Below are 17,886 nucleotides of genomic sequence, written 5' to 3' on the forward strand. Positions count from 1 at the left end.
ACCTCATTCCCTTCCCTTTTTCCCCCAGTCTCTGATGAAGAAATGGTCCTTCTCTTTGAGAGATGATTTATTTCCTATTACTTTCCTTCATGCACCTTACATCCCTGTCAAACTGACCAATTAGCTATTCCCACATTCAGCATTCCATCTCTGTCACTATGCCTTTGTACATCCTGTCCCCCATGCCTAGAAAACGTCTCTGCCTCTTAGGAAATACCCTTAACTGCTTTCAGGGCTCAGGTCAAGTAACCCCTCCAATACAAAACCTTTCCTGTTTCCATGAGTTCTTAGAGTTCTCTTCCTCCTCTAATTACCTTCAGTGAATAACAGAATCTCACTGTTGGATGGGATACAACGTTGTAAAATATGTTTAAAAAAACCAAACAACCAACAAACAAAACCCACTGGATCTGGAGCCATAAGAGACCTGGGTTCAAATCCTGGTTCTGTTACTTACTAATTGTATGGTCTTGGGCAAGTCACTTAACCTTTCCAGTCTTCATTTTCCTCCTTAATTAAAGGAAGGATTTGGATGAGATCACCACTGAAGCCCCTTTGAGACCTAGATCTATGACCTTATAATCCACCTAGTCCAACATAAACCTGACCAAGAAGCCTTTCTCCCTCAAAACCCCCAGAGAAGTCACCCAGTCTTTGCTTAAAGATCTCCAATAAGGAAAATTCATTGCCTCATCAGAGGGAGTCCATGTCACCTTTGGGTAGCACTAGTGATTAGACGAGCTTAAATTTATCACTCTGCAACTTCCAGCCATACTTTCCTAGTTCTCTCCTCTATGCTTATCTAACCTGTCTACCACATAACTCTTCTTCAAATACTTAAGTGTAGCTATCAGATGGCATTTAAGTCTCCTATTCTCCATTCTGAACATCATTAGTTCTTTCAACTTAATATATGACAAAAATTCAAGGCCTTCAGAGGGGCTGGTTGCCCTTCCGCTGGCACTCTATCTTTGCAATGCCTTTCCTAAAAAGCAACAAGCAGAAATTAACATAATACTCTTCCTGGGGTATGACAAGGGCAAAGTGAGACTACCACCTCCCTATGAATGGGCATAATCCTCATATAGCTTATTCAACTTAAGAATACATTACCTCAAGGGGAAAAAAGAAATTTTCATGATTACCTTCTTGCACATTTGGAGGAAATAACAAGTTGTACACGATAGATTTGCAATTTCGTGTGCAATCATTGCTTTTATTGTGCTGTGTTATAGAAATGCTTGCTTTGTTCTGAGAACTGGAAATAAAAGATTTTTTTAAAATATATATATTATATTATATTTCTTGGTTCCTATATTATGCTACTAGCACACTAATGTCTTCATATCTTATTCAGATAAACTAAGGTCCAGCCTCACTTTCCAACTTATACTTGTAAATTTTATTTTCGAGCCCAAACCTGGATTTTCATTTAGTATTAATACATTTAATATTATTAGATATAGGTCAATTGTCTAAAAGGGAAAGATCTTTGCAGGTACTGAATAGCTCCCAGTGCATTAGCTTTCCCTTTAGCTTTAAAGGAGTTATATTCAAATTTGATAAATATTCTCATGCAAGTCATTGATAAAATTGTCAAGCAGCACAAAGCCCAGTATTTATTTACCTGTGTGCATTTTGTTTTCCCCAAGCAGAGTGCAAATAAATTCTTTTTATTTGGACAGAGATGATTTCCTTCTAGCTTTTGTCTCCTTAGAGCCTAGTACAGTTTCTTGCTCATAGTAGGCACTTTTTGTGGATTTGAATTTAACTGAATCTGATATGTTATCTCTCTGAGTTCTATACAATTTATAAATCTGAAATGCATATGAACTATTCCTTCATCCTATCATTTGCTTCAACTGCTCTCCCTCACTCCTGCAATCTCTAATTCTATTTCTATATTCTCACTGACGCAATCCTTGCAAATTTTTTTCTGATATCCAAATCTTCCTTCTTTTGCCCTACCTTATCCCTGCAGTCTAGCCACCCTCAGATTACTTAATCAAAATTACTTAATCAAAATCACCCAGTGCATAAAATAAAAATGAAAGTCATCCAAATTTATCCTTTTAATAAAGAGTACAATCTGTCCTCAGTTTTTTAAAAATTTATAGGAGTACCAAATTTAATTGGAACAACTATAATTTTTATGTGACAAAATGGAATTTGGGGGATTGGTAGTTTTCAACATTTTGGCCTTTACTTATGGTCATTTGTTTAAATTTCAAGGCCCAAGGCAAAATTTCAGAAATGATCCACTTACCCTTTCCAAATCCTGGAGCACAAGAACATCATTTTTCATTCATGTATTCCTATTACCTAGCACAGTACTTTGCACATAATAGGAGTGTAAAGTATTTTTAATTGCATTTTTAAATTTTAAAAGAAAAAGATCACCAAGGATGAAGGGCTTCCCTTTTTTACTTCCTTCCCTATCACCTACCACATGCATCTCCTCACTCTTTTCCATCTCCCACTCCACTGTCAAAGTGGGAGTTTCTTGAATTTTATTTTTGACAGTGGCTCCCTATTACCTCCAAAATTAAGTATAAAATTATCTGTTTAGCTTTTAAAGCTTTTGACAACCTGGGCCCTTCTTACTTTTCTAGCCTTTTTTATGCCTTAGTCGCTCAAAATGTACGTTAGAGTCCAGGGACATTGGCCTCTTTGCTGTTCCCCAGATAAGACAGTGAACTTTTTCATGTATGCCATGCCTGTAATTCCTTCCCTTCTGATCTCCATCTCCTGGCCTCACTGGTTTCAAGAATTAGTTAAAATCTCACCTTCTGCAAGAAGTATTTCCCTCCTTCATGCTCTCATCAACTCTCTGAGGTAACCCCAAATTTATTCTGTATGTATCTTTTTATGTGCTTAGCTGTTCGCATGTTGTCTACCCATTAGACTGTGAGGTCCTTGCAGGTAGGGACTGTCTCATCATTCCCTAACACTTAGAATGACACCTGGCACTTAGTAGGCACTTAAAGGTTTGTTGATTTAATTTTTCTATTTACTAGCTGTGTATCGGGGACCAATCATGACTTCTCAGTCACCAAAAAATGATAAGGGTACTTATACTACCTACTCACTGAATTGCCTTTAAGTGTTAAAGGTAATCACAGGGACTTCTAGTTTGCTGGTCAGGGGTGCCTACAATGGAACCAGGAATGTACTCTTCTTCCTTGCTGAAGGACATGTACCTTCTGAGATGATACAGGACACTCCTGACTTGGACTTTCAGTAAAGGGCAAGAGGAATAAGTTGCTGTGCCCTTCCTGTCCCCAGCAAGGACTAAGACCTGAAGCACTAACTTATATTTTCAAGATATGGAAAATGGATCCAAAAGAGAGGCAGGGGTCTTTTCCACAGCTCTTACAGATCACAGAAAAGGTGACTCTCCCCAACAAGAGTTTATCTTCCTGATTCTCAGTGACCAATTTAGCTTCAGCATAGCTTTAGTCATCAGGAACCAAAGCAGAATATTCTGTTTCCATGTTCCTTGTCAATAAGGAGCATACCCCCCTCAGAAGCCAGAAGGCATACTGTGATCCATGGCATGTTCCTCAGTTCAGTCAAAGGTTTCTGACCATCCTGCTATAGAAGGAAGATATTTTGTAAAATGAAAAGCATGCATAAATGTGAACTGTTAATAGCATTAAGTTTACAAGCTCTGATTTAGTCCTATAGTTGGGTTTCTTTTTAGGGTGAGTACATATGACCGTATACTTGATATGAATCTGCTCCTTTCATTGTGTTGGCGTGTGTGTGTGTGTGTGTGTGTGTATCAGAAACTTAGACACAAATTCATTAAACTCTATTATCCAAGTGTAAGTGGGTCTTTTGTGGATCGTTCCACGGAACACATGGATGCCTTCCTATGTTGTTCAGCATACATCTGAGTACTCTCCCTCCCTACTGTCAGTTGGGGCATGCTCAGGGAATGCTAACGAATTTTAATTGTAGTCTAAGCAAAACCTAATTAAGAAGACAAATCTGCTGTCAGAAAAATCATATTGCCCATCCCAAGGCCAAACATAATGATTTTTGCATTATCCACTATTTTGGATGATCCGTACCATTGCCCCCCTCTAACAATTAGAATAATTACAAGTTGTCTGATGTCACATCGGATTTGTTTTAAATTTCAGTAAGTCTATGTGCAGTATGTTACTGCTGTAGTCACCACTACTGCATGTATCTAATTATCTTTGCCTTCTGTTTAAAAAAATTCATAGTCACTTCAACAAATAAGGCAGTGGAAACAGTCCTGGATTTAGAGTTCGAAGGTCTGGATTCAAATCTTAGCTTGCGAGCTTTAGTATCTCTGTGACCAAAGGCAAGTGGCCTCACCTGTTTGGACCTCAGTTCCTTCATCTATAAAATGAGGTTGGGTTTCTCGAGACAGTTCCCAAATTCCCTTCTAGCTGTAAATTTATTTATTATCCTGTTATTCTTATGTTGGATATGATTTTAATTTCCATGAGTAAGAGATTGTTAGTTGTTGAGGGTTCACAATCAAAACAGGGCACAAATTTATATCCCATAAGAAGTTTAAAAATGATATTGAATGTAGAAACACTAGATAATAAACTAAAACAGTGGTGTTAGAAATTTTTCCTAACGTCCCAACTATGTGGGAAAACCTTTTTCACAAATGGACCTTCTGGTTCTGCTTGTTGTAGCAGTCTGTAGTAGTAGCAACTAAGAGCAGTATGAACTTCTCAGTCCTTCCCACATATTGCTACCAAGGTGTACCTGAGGGGCCACCCTCCCAGAAAGAGAAGTCATTTCATTTTTATACTCAATACCACCTCTCTCAAGGCCAGCATGTAATGCTAAATTGTGTTAAATGATGCCAGATAGTACCAGTTTATCATATGGGCAGCTGACATGAAACTTTTTCACTTAACTCAAGTTGGATTGCGTCTGGGTTCAGAGATGAAAGGTCAGTTCTTTATCCACTAAGTCACCTAGATATTCTGAAATCCCCAGTACATTACAAATTTGAACAGTTTAAGCTCTCTTAAATAAAGAATCTCTTCTCGGGGTAAAGTATACAGTGTATATAGATACAGTGCAGGAGAAACATGTGAAAGGTCAGAGCCATGACCTTTTAACATCAATAGTTTTATTTATAGTCAAACGCTCAGTTTATAGGGCTTAAAGTAAAAGCAAGAAAAAAGACAAGGTATCTGATTAGCTATTTAATATCACCTTGGTTACATAAAATTTGCCTTTTTACTCTTGAGCCCAGAAGAAAGCATATACAATTAAAATGACAGCTATTTTAAAATAAAGAATACCATGCTTTGGAATCAGTATTTTAAATTGGATGTCTAATCCAGTTCTCTTTTGATATGGTCTGAAAGAATTCAACTGTGTTTAAAAGTATATAGAGAGATTTATCTCTGAACATGTGTGATACATTTTAAAAGGACAGAGCTTCAGTATTTTATTTTTATTACTGCTTGCCTCTATGTCACCTATTTGTTGCCTTGTGGTATTTAAAAATATGTCTGGGAGAGCTATGGCCTGTAGTTTCCTAAATCCTCCTTTGTGGATTTTTAGCAGTTGAGATAATCTGACAAATAAATGCATATGTACATCATTTTGCTGTTTAAAAAAAGCATGGTAAATGAATCCATAACTCGTTTAAACACAAACAGGAGAGCATAAAGAATATCTTCAGTTAAATATAAAGTTTTTGAACTACTATAAGAGGAGTGATCAGAGGAAATGAGTTCAAATCCTGGCTCTACCATTTACTTCCTCTGTGACTTTAGTAAGTTGCCTCATTTCTCTGGCTTCCTCTTTCTTTAGTTGTAAAAGTGTCTTAGACAAGACACTTTCTGGGGTCCCTCCCAACACTATGGTTCTATATTACAATGATAATTGTTTAAAATATTGCACCTTCCAGATAACACATTTTCATCTTGACAGAGACTTTCCAGAAATAATGGCTCGACCTAAAGAATTTATTCTAACATATGAATTTCAGCTTCTACAAAAAGCTGCTAGGAGGCTATTTGGGACTGGCAAGCTTTTTGGGTGAATATTAAATTATACAGCTCATTCATTTTGACTTATTTGTAGGGCTAGACTATATGCAAGTTACCAAAAATGATCCTCCAGGACATATTTGTGAACTGAATATTTAATAATCTGCTACTTTTCTAGCTTCCAGACTTTAATAGCAACTATGACAGATAATAGTAGATAGATGATAGATAGACATAGATAGACAGACAGTCAGACAGACAGACAGATAGATAGATAGATAGATAGATAGATAGATAGATAGATAGATGATAGATAGATAGATAGACAGATAGATAGATAATAGATCGATAGAACATTTATTAAGCCCTGTTTTGTGTCAGGCATTGTCAAAATGCTAGGGATACAAACACAAATGTAATACTTCAAACCTAGTGGCAATATACTGGTTTCTCAGGTCCACTTCCGATCCCTCTTCTGCTGCTCTAGGGAGTTGATGCTAAATGAAGAATTAGGAATACTATGACATCTGGTACCAGCCCTCAGCTGGAGAAATTCTTACCATTTAGTCAGGGGTTTGGCTGTTTACATTTATAGCTATCTCTTGCTAACCGCTGGTCTCTTCGTGATTGAGGCAAAATTCAAATGACCAGAAACATTTGGGTCAAGAAGCACCAGAGTATGTTTATGGTATCTTTTAATAGATAAGCACCAGGAGAAGATGGGTAATGGGAAGGGACAAAGACAGGCCTTTTCTTGTAACTTCCCTTAGTCTTTGAGGAGGTGGGAACAACTGTTGGCATTAGCCCATACTTCTGCTCCAAGATGCCTGTAGGGCAAATGGCCCTCCTTGTTCTCTCCTTGTGATTCCACAGTTCAGTTAGACTTTCTCTTTCTCCTTTCACTGGTTGTTCATGTCTTTCCAATTCTGTCTGGTTCAGGTCGTGATTTCCCCAATTCTTCCTTTTCACTGTAAAGTCTCTCTTTAGTTCTGAACAAGCTTCTCCTTTTATTTTTATAGAAGCTCCTCAGAATGTAACTAAGTCCCTCACCTAACCAGAACAGATTTATTCTCAAATCTAAATGAAAAGTCTTGATTTGTCAAGGAGGTGCTCAGGTCTTGTTCACACCTAGAGGACAACTAAGTTGTGTTCTCACCTGATAAAAGTATGAGGGCTTAGCAGTTTGACACTTGCTTTAAGTGGGATGGGGCCCAAGAAGATTGATTCACTCAAATTGTTTCTCTTCTTATCAGTAAATTCCTTCCCTCAAATAGTTTAGATCCTGACAGGGAAGACAGCCCATAAAGGAGAGGTGGGAAAAGGTAGGGGTGGTATGTAGATAGTCCACAAGTAGCATGGAAACTTGGCTCTGGGCAAAATATGCAAAAATTTCCACTATCTGATTCAGGTTCCTCAGGCACAGGGTCTAGGCTTCTGGTATCTGGAAGAGGGTGACAATGTCCAGACAGGAGACAGCATGATTGGGAGATACCCAATGCTTGGCATATAGAAAATATTATTTTGCTTTTTTTGACTCTTTATGTCTAAATTATGGAACTGTCCTGAGCTTATTATGAAATACAGTGTAAGATGTTGCTTTATGTCTAGTTTTTGCCACATTACTTTCAGTTCTTCAACAGTTTTCATCAAACACTGAGTTTTTTACCTCATAACTGAGGGTTTATCAAGTACTGGGTTTCTGAGCTCATTTGCTTCTGTATGTTGTGTACCTAATCCATTTCACTGGTCAGTTTCTCTATTTTTCACTCACAACCAAATTATTTTGATGATTACAGCTTTGTAGTGTAGTTTGAGATCTGCTTCTGCTATGCCCTTTCTTTCAATTTTTTTCCCTTGATTCAAGGATTCCCTTGATATTTTTTACATTTTGCTCTACCAGATGAATTTTTTTCTAATTCTACAGAGAATTTTTTTTGGCAATTTATTGATATGGCACTCAGTAAGTATTGTCATTTTTATTATATTCACTAAGCCTATTCATGAGTGATTAATATTTTTCCAATTATTTACATTTGTCTTTATTTCAATGAAATATTTTATAATTGTATACACATAGTTCTAGTGCGTGTCTTGATACATAGACATCAAGTATTTTACATTACCTCTAGTTATTTTTTTTGGAAGGGGAAGGCAAGACATTTGTGCCCAAGGTCACACAGCTAGTAAGTGTGTCAGGTGTCTGAGGTCAAATTTGAATTCAGGTCCTCCAGGGCCGGTACTTCACTCACTGCTCCTTGTAGCTGCCTCAACTCATAGTTATTTTAAATGGAATTTCTCTGTCTCTTCTTCATGGATTTAATTGTTAATATACAGAAAGACTAATGATTTGTGTGGGTTCATTTTGTATCTCACAAATTTGCTGAAGCAGTTAATTGTTTCAACTACCTGACTCCAGGTAAACCATCATATCATCTGCAAAAAGTGATCGTTTATTTCCTCATTGCCTACGTACAGTCCTTCAATTTAGTTTCTCTGTCTTGTTGCCATAGCTAGCATTTCTTTATCCCAATTTTCCTGGAAAAGTTTCTAGATAGTCCATTATAGATAATATTTGCTCTTGATTTCAGACAGGTATCATTTACAATTTTAAGGAAGGATCCATTTATTCCAGTGCTTTCTAGTGTTTTTAACAAGAATAGGTACGGTATTTTGTTAAAAAGTTTTTTCTTCATCTATGGAAAATATCATATATTTTAGTTGCTTTTCTTATTCATGTGAGAAATTTATAGTTTTCATATTTTATCATTTCCTATTTATCACTGCAGTCCTGTTACAAATTTAGTCTAGTCATAATGTATGATCTTTGTGACAGATTATCATAAATTTCCCTAGCATTCTATTTAAAATTTTTGCATCAATATTTATTAGGGAAATTAGTTCTATAGTTTTCTTTCTCTGTTTTGATTTTCTCTAGTTTAGATGTCAAGACCATATTTATATCATGGAAGGAATTTGGTAGGATTGCTTCATGTTGTTAAATAGTTTATTTAAAACTACAATTAATTTTCCTCTAAATGTTTGGTAGAACTCACTCATTAATCCATCTGGTCATGTTTCCCACTCTCCACCCCCTTAGGGAGCTCATTTATGACTTGTTCAATTTCTTTTTCTAAGACAGAGTTACTTAAGTATTCGATTTTCTATTTCATTCATCTGGGCAATTTATACTTTTGTAAATATTCATCCATTTCATTTACACATTCAGTTTTATTGGCATATATTTGTCAAAATAGCTCTTAATAATTCTTTTATTTACTTTTCTTGGTTGTGAATTCACCTTTTTCATTTTTGATATTGGTAATTTGGTTTTCACATTTTTTTAAACTAAAATCAAATTAACCAATGGTTTGTCTATTTTACTTGTGTTTTCTTTTTCAGAAAACAAGTTTTCTAGTTTTACTTATTAGTTTAATTTTTATTTCAATTTTGCTTATCTCTCTTATTTTCTGGGTTCATATTTATTGCTTAATTGGTTTTATTTTAATTTGTTGGTTTACTTGTTTTGGTGGTGGTGGTGGTGACAGTGGTGGTTGTGGTGCTGATGGTGGTAACATATGTCTAATTTGTTCATTTGCTCTTTATCTCTTTTATTGGTAGAAGCAATTAAAGTTAAAAATTTTCTACTAAGATCTATTTTGGTTACATCCTATAAATTCTAACGTTCTCTCATTGTTGTCACTATCTTTAATGAAATAGTTGATCGCATTGTTTGTTTTTTTATCCACCCATTCCTTAGCATTAGTTTTTTGTTTTTTGTTTTTTTTTATTGAGTGCAATTTTATTTTATTGTGGTCAGAAAAAATGCACATTTACTATTTCTGTGTTTGGTTACATGGTCAGTTTTTGTGATGATACCATGCACAACGGAGAAATAGATGTATTCTCTTTTATTCCCACTAACTATTCTCCAGAGTTCTATCATCTCTAACTTTTCTACAATTCTATTCATCTCCTTAACTTCTTTCTTGTTTATTTTATGGTTAGATTTATCTAGGTATGAGATAAGTAAATTCAAATTCCACACTTAATATAGCTGTACTGTCTGTTGCCTCCTATAATTCATTAGCTTTTCCATTTATGATTCAGATGTATATTCACTATTGATATTAATTCATTGTCCATGTTTCCTTTTAGCAGAATGTAGTTTCTGTTTATCTTTTTTTAATTTGGCATGTTTTTGTTTTTGCTTTATCTAAGATCATGATTGCCAACACTGTTTGTTTGTTTTTACTTCAGTTGAAGCATAATATAAACCTCCACATCTACACCACCATCTTTCATCTTCAAGTATGTTTCTAGGAAAACAACATATTGTTGGACTCTGGTTTCCAATCCATTCTGCCATCTTCTTACATTACTTAAGTAAGTTCATTCCATTAATGTTCACAGATATGATAATTAACTGTGTATTTCACTCCAGCCTATTCTTTTATTTTGTTTTTCTTTTTTACCCTGCCCCTCATAAGAGTCTCTTGCTTCTGATCACCGCAACCCTTCTTATTTGCTCCTTTTCTCTTAATGCCTTTCCCTCCTGTTTTCCCACTGAATAAGACTTCTGTGCCCAACTGTGCATGTATGTTTGTTCTTCCCTCCTTGAATGAGTTCAGATGAGAATGAAATTCAAGTGCTGTGTACTCTCTCACTGCCCCCCAAACTCCAGTTAGAATTTAAAATCATACGTTCCTGACTCCCAAGTCCAAGACTCTAGCCACTGTGCCACCTAGCTACGTGTGAAGAATACAATTTTTATTTTCCTTAAAAAAGTTTCTTTAATAGTTTTTTTTGAAAAGCTGCAAAATAGTGCCATAAATTTCATGTTCTGTCTTTTTTTTTTTTTTTTGCTTTTTGCTCAATGAAAGTTAATTTGTTAGCATTACAACTAAGATCTGGCTAAATAGCAGAAAGAAAACATTAGTGTATTTAGATAGCAATAATAGTAAAAAATGTTAATCACTGAAAAGGAATCTGAATTTCAATGGGTTGCATTCTGAACATCGGCTAACTATAAAGCCCACTGAAGAAGTAATGGAAGAGAATTGCTCTTATTCTCTTGTATATCAGGCTTCTGCTAAGTCATATTAGACTATCCCCTGGGGGTAGATGTAGTCCATGCCTGAGTTGCCAAAGCTTCCCCTTTTCCAACCTCACCCATTGCCATTCATGTGTGGAGAATCACTGTTCCTTCTCTGGTCCACCCTGGTCCATGGTATGTGGATCATAAATAGCATCAGTGTGGGCAGTCACTCACTTCAAAGACACAATGGGATGAAAAAGTCACTTTAAAGAGAAATTATTTTGGGATTCCTGTTCTCCCTCAATCTTACCAATGTGCCTTTTCTTCCACTAATGCTACCATCATCACCATGTATATCAATCTTCCTTTTGCAGAGCCAAAAACCACAAGTGATCATTGAGTGGAAATTTAGATTTCTTTGCATTAAATGATGGTCATAATAGATAGCTCAATATTTTGCCCCTTAAATTTAAAAATTACATTTCAATTTTTAAATTTAAAAATACTCTCTGTATCTCTATCATTCTCTCTCTCTCTCTCTCTCTCTCTCTCTCTCTCTGTCTTCACACAAACACACACACAGATCACCTCTAACTGTAATGTATCAATGATGATAATCACATTGAGTAAGAGTGTTTTAATAAAATCCTTGGAATCCCAAAACATGTATAAGAGATGGCATTCCCACAGTCACTCCCAAAGACCTCTTAGCACCCTAGACAGTCAGTTTATCGGTGCTTAAGTTTCCAACTGTATTCTTTTGTTTTCCTTGTAGAAATGTACAGTCAGTTGAAGTTCTGAGAAGTCATTTTTCTTGTCACTCAATTGGAAAAAAGAGGTCCAAAAAGCCAATGAGGAGAAGAAGGCCTCCAAAAGCAGAATTACCCAAATGGAAAAGGAGGTTCAAAAGCTCACTGAAGAAAATAGTTCTTTTAAACTGAGAGTGGAGTTCGGGGAAGCTAATGACTATACAACAAACCAAGAAGTTACAAAATGAAACCAAAAGATTGAAAAAATAGAAGATAATGTGGAACATCTCATTGGAAAAACAACTGACCTGGAAAATAGATCCAGGAGAGACAATTTAAAAATTATGAGACTACCTGAAAGGAATGATCAAAAAAAGAGCCTAGATATTATCTCTCATGAAATTATCAAGGAAAACTGCCCTGATATTCTAGAACCTGAGGGCAAAATAGATATTGAAAAAATCTACAATCAGGATAACACGGGATCTGAAAGCTTCAACATAAAGGGATTGAAGGTCTTGGAATAGGATATTCCAGAAGTCAAAGGAACTGGAATTAAAAACAAGAATCACCTACCCAGCAAAACTGAGTATAATATTTCAAGGGAATAAATGGTTATTCAATGATATAGAGGACTTTCAAGCATTCATGATGAAAAGACCAGAACTGAATAGAAAATTTGACTTTCAAACACAAAAATCAAGAGAAGCATGAAAAGGTAAACAGGAAAGGGAAATCAGAAAGGACTTTCTAAAGTGGAACTGTTTGCATTCTTACATGGAAAGATAATATTTGTAACTTTTGAGAATTTTTTCAGTATTTGGATATGTGGAGGGACTATACACACACACACGCACATATACACATACATATAAGCAGAGAGTACAGATTGAGTTGAATCAGAAAAGATGATATCCATAAAAAAATAAAATAAAATAATGAGATGAGAGAGGAAAATATTGGGAAAAGAAAGGGAGAAATGAAATGGGGCAGACTATCCTTCATAAAAGAGATAAGAAAAATCTTTTACAGTGGAGGAGAAAAGGGAAGAGGTGAGAGGGAAAAAGTGAAGCTCACTAAATTTGATATGAAAATCTATCTTACACTACAGGAAAGTAGGGGAGAAGGGGACAAGTGGAGTGAGGAGGATGATAGAAGAGAGGGCAAATGAGAGAAAGGAGTAACTAGAAGTAAACACTTTTGGGAAGGGACAAGGTCAAATGAGAGAACAGAAAAAAAGGAGGGACAGGGTAGGATGGAGGGCAATATAGTTAGTCCTACACAACATGACTTTATGGAAGTCTTTTGCAAAACAACACATATATAGCCTGTATTGAGTTGCTTGCCTTCTCAGTGGGGATGGGTGGGGAGGGAGGGAAGGAGAGAAGTTGGAATTCAAAGTTTTAGGAATAAATGTTGAGAATTGTTTTTGCATGCAACTGAGAAATAAGAAATACAGGCAATGGGGTATAGAAATTTGTCTTGCCCTACAAGAAAAGAGAGAAGATGGGGATAAGGAAAGGCTGGGGTGTGATAGAAGGGAGGGTACATTGAGGGAAGGAGTAATCTGAATGCAAGGTGTTGTGGGGTGAGGGGAGGGGAGAGATGAGGAGAAGAAATGAAACTCAAAATTTTGTGGAAATGAATGTCGAAATCTAAAAATAAATAAATAAAACTATTTTCTAAAAAGTTGTCAATAATTGATGCTTCCACTTCATCTCTTCTTTCCTAATTCTAATCTTTCTACAACATGCCTTCCACCATCATTATGAAACTATTTTCACCAATTAAATCCTTAATTACCAAATCTAATGTCTATTTCTCAAACTTTCTCCTTCTTAACCTCTCTGCAGCCTATCACATTGCCAATCACTCTCTTATTGTGGACATTCCAGATTTTAGTAAAATTTCTCTCTCCTGGATCTAATCTTACCTGCGTAACAACTCCCTTGTCTTCTCTCTTAGATCTCCACTCATGTCATATTTACTAACTATGAATGTCCCCATGGACTCTCTTTTCTTTGCCTTCTGTGTTATCCTGTTTGATGATCTCAACTTTCATGTGTTCAGTTATTATCTCTATACTGTAATTCCTATGTGTGTATATCCAGCTTTAATCTCTCTCCTGAGATCTTGTCTCACATCTCCAGCTGTCTTTCAGAAACCATCAGTTGAATCGCAACAATGTATTCAAAATAAAACTCTTTATGTTCCTCACCAAAACACTTCCCTTTTTGCTAATATTGTCAAGTGCCACCATCCTCCCAGTCACCCACTCTTACAATCTCAGTGTCACTTTCACTCACATTTATTCCACATTTCTAAACTTGTTACTACCTTCATGATATCTCTCCTTTTGCATAACCTTGTTGAAGACCCTCATGACCCCACACCTGAACTATTGTAACAGTCTTCTAGTGGCTCTCTGCCTCAAGTCTCTCCTTGCTCCATTACATCCTGAAGTGTAGATCTGACCATCTGATGTCCTACCTAGTGAGTTCCAGTGACTCTGTTACCACCAGAATTAAATATAATGTAATGTTGACTATCCTGTCCCCTCTTAAAAGTCATTTGTGTTATATTTCACCCTTTCCTCCAGAGTTTTCTGATGCATTTAAGCAGGTTTGGAGTATCTATCTCTGCCATTCGTTTCAACCCCTAGTAACATGTCTCCAAATTGCAGGTGGGACCCCTGAGCCTCAGGTCCATTTGGCCACTAACAGTTGAATTAATTTTTACAAAGAAATATTTACTTCAGAGCTATAATAATAAATATACAAATAGCTTAGCCTAGTTCCTATAGGGCATAGACCTAAGTTTCAAATCCAAAACCCTTTTGGGCTCAAACACCAGGCATTTAATTTTTCAGGGTTTCCCTATTAGGCATTACAGTCCTGGCTCCAAGCTCACTATGGCTTGAACTCTCAATCCAGTGAGGATGTGGTGAAACTGAGGACAAACTAAATAGAATAACACAAACTCTCCAGTTCCAGGATGTTTTATTTAAATTAATTTATTTGTTTTCAGTTTTCAACAATTACTTCTATGTGTTTCAAATTTTCTCCCCCTCCCTCCTCCCAAACATGGCATGCAATCTTATATGGTTCAACATATACATTCTTATTAAACACATTTACACATTAGTCATATTGCATAGAAGAACTAAAATGAATGGGAGAAACCATGAGAAAATACAAAACATAACAAAAGAGAAAGTAGTCTGCTTCATTTTGCATTTTGATTCTGTAGTTCTTTCTCTGAATGTGGATGGCATTTTGCATCAAGAGTCCTTTGGAAATGTTTTAGGCCCTTGCATTTCCGAGAAGGGCAAAGTCTACCAGCAAGAGTCCTCACACACTGTGACTGTTACTATGTGTAATGTTGTCCTGGTTCTGCTCATTTCACTCAGCATCAGTTCATATAAGTCTTTCCAGGTTTTTCTGAAGTCCACCTGTTCATCATTTCTTAGAGCATAGTAGTATTCCATTACATTCATATACCACAGCTTGTTCAGTCATTCCTCAACTGGTGGGCATTCCCTCAATTTCCAGATCTTGACCACCACAAAGAAAGCTGATATAAATATTTTTGTATATGTGGTCCTTTTCCCATTTTTCTGTTCTCTTTGAGATACAGCCCAAGAAGCGATATTGCTGGGTCAAAGAATATGCACATTTTTAATAGTCCTTTGGGCATAATTCCAAACTGATCTCCAGAATGGCTGGATCAGCTGACAGCTCCACCAACAACGAATTAGTGTTCTCCCACATCTTCTCCAACATTTATCATCTTCCTGTTTTGTCATGTTAACCAATCTGATAGGAGTGATGTGGTACCTCAGAGTTGTTTTGATTTGCATCTCTCTAATCAATAGTGATTTAGAGTATTTTTTCATACGATATAGATACATTTAATTTTTCCATCTGAAAACTGCCTGGTCATAACCTTTGACCATTTATCAATTACAGAATGACTTGTATTCTTATAAATTTAACTCAGTTCTCTATATATTTTAGAAATGAGGCCTTTATCACACACACACTAGTTGAAAAAGTTTTTTCCCAGTTTTCTGCTTCTCTCCTGATCTTGGTTGTATTGGCTTTGTTTGTGCAAAAACTTTTTAATTTAATGGCATCAAAATTATCCATTTTGCATTTCATAATGTTCTCTATCTCTTGTTTGGTCATAAATATCTCCATTCTCCAAAAATCTGACAAATAAACTATTTCTTGCTCCCCTAATTTATTGTGTACCTGTTTGGACTTTATTCTAGTGTACAGTTTCAGGTGTTGGTCCATGTTCAGTTTCTGCCACACTGTCATGCAGTTTTCCCAGCAGTTTTTGTTGAACAATGAGTTCTTATTCCAGAAGCTGGGGTCCTTGGGTTTATCAAACAGTAGATTGTTATAATCATTGACTACTGTGTCTTAGGTACCTAACCTATTCGGCTGATGTGTTCCTCTATTTCTTAGCCAGTATCAAGTGGTTTTGATGATTGCTATTTTATAATACAATTTGAGATTTGGTATGGCTAGGCTACATTCTCTAACATTTCTTTTCATAATTCCCTTGATATTCTGGACCTTTTGTTCTTCGAGATGAATTTTGATATTATTTTTTCTAGCTCTAGAAAATACTTTTCTAGTAGTTTTATTGGTCCTAGGATCTTTTAAAAGCAAGGACAAGAGAAGATTGCACCCTCCTCATTCAGTTAATGGTGCCTGCCTATGGATAAACTGTGATCTCCACTCTCTGGATGCAGTAGGAGGAAGACATTTAAAACTCTTTAAACCTCACCTTTTCTTACCTTTCCAGTTTTTTTCATACTTTTATTCCTTCCTTGTAACTCCAAGATCCAGTTAAACTGGCTTTCCTGATGTTTCTTGCACATAATATTCCATCTCCAGGCTCTAAGCCTTTCACTAGCCATTCCTCCTGCTTGGAATGTTCTCCCTTCTCACCTCTACCTCCTGACTTCTCTGGCCTCCTTAAAGACTCAGCTCACACCCTATCTTCTGCAAGAGGCCTTTTCCATTCTTTCCCCACATCCAGTGCCTTCTCTCTGAAATTACTTTCCATTAGCACTGTATATATCTTACATGTACAAAGCCATTTGTATGCATTATCTCCTCCTTAGAATGTGAGGACCTTGAGAGCAGGGATGTGTTGTGATTAATTTCATATCCCTAGAACTTAATAAGCTCTAAATAGTATAGCAAGTATGTAATAAGTACCATAGCACATACTGACTGATGAACTACAAATCATCCTAGAAAGACATTGACAGCTCTTAAATTTCCAAATGGGTATTTCATTTTTCCATTTCAAAATGCTGACCCCATTGTTTTTTCTTCTTTGTCTCTTCTTTTTTTGGGAATCCTACTTTAATCGCATTCTTCATTTTCTTTATTACAAAATTCAAATTGAGTATTTGTCTTAAAGATTACCATTTATCCAAACTATGGTACATGTTTAAAATTCTACTACATGCACAAAAAACATGAGAACAGTTGTAACAGCTGAAGCGAGACCTATTTCAAAATAATTCTATAGGCTTTAAATAGTGGAAGTCACCATTTCAAAGTAATAGTAGAGGTATTATATACTGCTTTCCCCCCACCCTAAATATAGGAATGCAGCATCTCAGAGTTGGAAAGGATCTCACTGATCATATAATTCAACGAATAACCCCAAAACAAACCCTTATTACAATGCACCCAATAAGTAGACATCCTAGCACAGATGAAGTAGGTTTATTTGTATAATAATGTAGCTACTATTTTGGACATACAAAAAATTTTAAAAGTGTCAGCATCAACAGACCTTCTAATTTCCTTCTTCTATAAGCATGGAGACATGCTATATGAGCACCAGAAGGCTTAGTATATATGAATAGATTTTTAGTGGCATAATCAAATAAAACAACACAATTAATCTGACACATATTAATGATATCTGTAATAGTTACTATGTGCATGGTAATTAGCCATAAATGGTAAGTAGTTCACTTAAGTGACTCTAATTAGTATTACTTTTACACTGGCAACCTGTTCTTTTCTCTGTTAATTCTCTTCTGGCTGCAAATAGGCATCAGTGTTGACAC

Source organism: Notamacropus eugenii, chromosome 4 (genome assembly GCF_028372415.1).
Source record: "Notamacropus eugenii isolate mMacEug1 chromosome 4, mMacEug1.pri_v2, whole genome shotgun sequence".
Taxonomy (NCBI): Eukaryota; Metazoa; Chordata; class Mammalia; order Diprotodontia; family Macropodidae; genus Notamacropus; species Notamacropus eugenii.